The 4,835-nt window shown below is 26.9% G+C and overlaps 1 long non-coding RNA gene across 1 annotated transcript; it reads left to right on the top strand.

The window, feature by feature from the left end:
- The first annotated feature begins 872 nt into the window (after nt 1-872).
- LOC109185877 lies at nt 873-4,567 on the top strand. The gene is made up of 3 exons (XR_002055062.1): nt 873-964; nt 1,052-1,295; nt 4,449-4,567. It is a non-coding gene; the product is annotated as an uncharacterized LOC109185877 (long non-coding RNA).
- The last annotated feature ends 268 nt before the right edge of the window (nt 4,568-4,835 follow it).

Below are 4,835 nucleotides of genomic sequence, written 5' to 3'. Positions count from 1 at the left end.
ACACTACAAGTTTATTTTTCGTACATCATAAGTTCATTTAACAATTTGTATAGGTGCATGCATGTTTATTATATTCTGATATAAATTCATTTTACGGAGTAATGTATATATATATATACTGCATGTTCATTTTTTGGACAAATATGGACTTGGGACATGTTCATTTTTTGGACAAAGATGAACCTGGGGTCCACAATGTAATTTAGTTTTACCTTTGTTTTCTTACTTAAGAGGAAATATATGTTTAGAAGAATATCATTAATTAAATTTCTCACACACACACACATACACACACACACACACACATATATATATATATATATCAAATGAGAACTAGATTTGAGAAGTGAAAACTTATCTGATATATTCATTAAGAATGATCAATGTCTAGACAAAAATGTGATATTAATTAAAAAATGTGATATTAATTTCATAAATATTACGAACTTTAAAAGTTCATAATATTTATGAATTTTTCTTTCTTTATTTTTCCTTATTGTTATTTATTTTTGAATCTTTAAAAGTTTGTACGTAATGAATATTTGGTTTTTGAGTGCATCTAATGGAAATAAAAAAGTTGTTTTTATTTGAGAGAAGAAGAGTAAGAAATGAAATCCAAACCCAAACATAACATCAAGAAAGGGACTTGTACTAAAAATAATAAGGTTAATTTTTTGAAGCAATTAATCAGAATTGGTGGCTGATAAATATTATATCAAAAATTATTTTAAAAAAATGCTGGCTGGTTGACTTTCACAAGTGTAATACAATACCTTTAAATTAAATTAAATGGAAATAATGGAAGGGTTATTTATTTATTTATTTAGGTAGGATTATTGTTTATAAATATTGTTTAAACAGACAATTAAGCAAACACATTACATCATTCAACTTATGAACATGGAGCGTTCTTCATTTAAACTGGCTTTCTTTGCCATCTTCTTTCTTGCTATATATAAATCTTGTTAGTCTCTCTCTTTCTCTCTCTATAATACTATATGTATGCATATATATTAACTGACGAAATATATATCCATACATATTTCTGCAGTTAAAGGCATGGAATGTGCCGTCGCGACTGCCTCCGGGGAACCGTCGCTGGACGGCTGCAGCGGCGCGTGCAAAGTAAACAGCGATTGCGGAGGAGGCGGCGGTTGTTATTGCGTTCGCAGCCTCACTGGTTACAAGTACTGCTCACAGAGTTAACTACTTTTGCGTTTATAACTACTATCTAAGGGTGTGTTACACAGATAAATCTTGCATTTTGATCTCAGTTGGTCACAAATCATAAAAAGGTAAATTAATTTAAATTATTTATAATTAATTTGTTCAAAAAACAAATCAAGAAGGTCAAAAACCTGTTCTCGCGGGCAGTAGAAGTGTAGAACTTGTAAGATCATTAAGTCAATAGTCACCAACGTAGTTAGTGTTGCCCCAAGTTAGTTACTTTAATTAATTCCCTATTGTTGTTTTGTTAGTTATACAAACATAAACACTATTTAAAATCACATTGTCATTCGTTATTCTTCTTCCAAAATACTACCTAGTAATAATTTAAACCACTAAGTTAAATCTATACAAACTGTGTATCCTCCATTATAACATTATTATAGATTTATAGGTGCTTGTAGAGTACTAGATTATTTATTTATTTATTGTAATTTTAATTATTACTAGATGTAAATTATATTATCTGATTTATTTCACTCGATCACCGATACTTGTATGTTTTATATATAGGTTTAATCTTATTACTCCGTATTATTTAGTCTGATCTTCAAAAAAATCTTATTATTATTTATTTAATTAGTAAAATGTTTTAGTTGTCAGATCAACAAATGTTTTACAATTGCATCAAAGTATTGATATCTATCTGATCAGATACTTTATGTATATTAAGGATCAAATTTAATCTGTTACTAATTGATAGGGTTGAAATTTTCTATTCACTTGATTTTTTATTCAACGATAACACGTCATTAAAAATCAAATATATAAATACATGTATGCATATAATACTACTTGCACCACTTGATTTGTTTAAAATGGTAGTTAAATTGATTATGTGTACACTATTGGATTTGCTAATTAGATACTTTAATTTATATAATAATAAAAAAGTATATGGAACAAATTTGATCTGTTACTAATTGATAGGGTTGACATATTCAATTTCATTAAAAAAAAAAAAAAACTAAATATAAACATGGTCCTAAGATCTTGTGATTAAGTGATACGGATTTTTAACTGTAAGTTTCAAAAAAAAAAAAAGTTAAGATGTCACGGGTCTAACTGTTTATCCTTTGGCCTTAATATTTTTAATTCCTGACTAACTATATAAAAAGATAAATATTTTGGTATTCTATAAAGAACATTTTTTATTTAAACATTATTCATCGAGAAGGGCCTCATCTTCGATCTTCATCACTCCAAATTTCTAAGGTGAAAATAAATTAGTGTTTATTTTATTTTATGCAACTATAAAATGCATAAATTAGAGTTAGGAGAAATTACTAGTTTGTCATTGCTCCTAATAAAGTTTAAAAAATATATATATGATAGAGAACCAAAAGTACGGAAAAATGAAATAGTTAAAGGATTAATATTGATTGTTTTATTATCCAAAACTACTATCTCTCATGTGTCATTTGCGAGTTTTTATTACATAAAAACAAAATTTATTCAAAAGTCATTATTACGAGTGTTTCTCTAAAATAAAAAAAAAATAAATAATAAAAAAAAAAAACTAAATTGTGATGAATAGAGTTTAATACAAGTGTAATATAATAAATCGCATATCACAAAACACGTTAAATGATACAAGTCAAACACGTTAAAAGGATACAAGAATTGTCAAAAAATAATAACAGTATTCCTTTTTCCTTTTTATATAGTGATTGATGGTGAAGTTTCCACAAGATATAACAAGAAAAAGTATTTTAACATAGTTAATATGTTCACTGTCCGGCACGTAATTAAGAAATTGATGTTCTAGATATAGTATATTATATTTTATTTTTCTATAATGCTGACACCAGACCGAACCAATCATGCATAATATATTTAATTATATATTTAATATTTAATTATGATGTTAAGACATTAACGCTAATAGTATTAATTCTATAAAAATTTGCTTATAATATTTTAGAGTAAGCCTAATAAAGATTTTTATGAGATACGGAGTATTTTGTAAATTTTTGAGTGAGGTGGAAATGAAAGAAATAGGAGAGAGAAGAAAAAGAAGTATTGTTGAGAGATGAGTTTTTAGGAGAAAAATGGGTTTCATTGAGAAAATATAAAAGGCTTGTTGGTTAATAGAGACTGTTCTTTGTTCTTTATTTTTTAATTTTTCAATTTTTATCCTTTGTTTTTTTATTAGAAAATTTATTTATTAATATTTTTTAAATGTATTTTTTTATTAACGGTATAAAATTAATACAAATTTAATATTTTTAGATTTGTTTAGTTTAAATGAAATAAATATAATTTTTATTTTTAAGTTTAATAAAAATATTTTTAAGCCTATTGTTATTAAGTTTAATTTAAATATATATGAACAGATACTATATGTAATAAGGTTAATAGTACTCAAAAAAAATTAATTTAAGATATTAAACAAGATTAATCCGTACAGTCTTTGTTTATTTATTTTTTAAAACAATATGTTGGTCTTAGTGTGAGGGGTTACAAGTTTAGAGGGGGTAAATTGAATATACTTTTACAATTTTTTAAAGTTTAATTATTTGAACAAGTGATCGACTGGTTCACGCTATCGAAACATTGAATTTTGAATTTACACAATAGAATAATACAATTTTAACCCCTTGTTAATATTTGCACATAATTTGTGATCTTGTCAAAAGTTAGTGGTTTATGAGATAATATGAATACAATATGTAAAATAATAAAGACTACGTTTTTATAATGGTTCGGTCAACTCAACTAATCTATTCCATTCTTTTCTTTGAACTCTTAATGAGGTTGACACTAATCTTTTTAGTACTAATAGAACACTCAAACCTTCAACATCAGGCCTTGAATTCATCAAAATTTTAAACTCCATACAATTAAATTTATTCCGCCTCTTTTTACTTCTATCAGATAAAAATAGAGAAAAGGGTCAAATAGGCCCCTAAACATTTTGCTAAAGGTCAATTAACCCCACAAACTTTTGAAAAGGTCAATTGAACACATGAACACACAATTTTGAGTCACTTGACCCCATTAACCGGTAACTTTTACCTGATGAACCGGTAATTGACACCGTGGCGTGACACATAAGCGTTGAAGTGGGTACTTAGCTGCCACATAAGCATAAAAAAAGAATTAAATTAAAAAAAAAAAGAATTTAAAATCAGCCCTGTACAATATAATCTGTTAAATTCTTTATGGCTGATTTTAAAATGTTTTTATTAATTTAATTCTTTTTTATGCTTATGTGGCAGCCAAGTACCCACTCCAACGCTTATGTGTCACGCCACGGTGTCAATTACCGGTTCATCAGGTAAAAGTTACCGGTTAATGGGGTCAAGTGACTCAAAATTGTATGTTCATGTGTTCAATTGACCTTTTCGAAAGTTTGTGGGGTTAATTGACCTTTAGCGAAATGTTTAAGGGTGTATTTGACCATTTTCTCGATAAAAATATAATATTGATTTTCAACGAAAAAATTCTTTGACTTGATTGTTGATGTTGAACTTGATCATCACGTTAAACAGCTAGCACATACTTTTATTATGAATTTATCATTATATATAGCTCTAAGTCTCTAACTCTCTCACATTTGACCTGCGATTTTTTTTTTAGTGTAACTCTCTTTGTACCACTAAAGT

This window comes from Ipomoea nil, unplaced genomic scaffold (genome assembly GCF_001879475.1).
Source record: "Ipomoea nil cultivar Tokyo-kokei standard unplaced genomic scaffold, Asagao_1.1 scaffold1361, whole genome shotgun sequence".
Lineage (NCBI taxonomy): Eukaryota > Viridiplantae > Streptophyta > Magnoliopsida > Solanales > Convolvulaceae > Ipomoea > Ipomoea nil.
The sequence above is the reverse complement of the archived record's forward strand: the minus strand, read 5'-3'. Positions and strand labels throughout refer to the sequence as shown.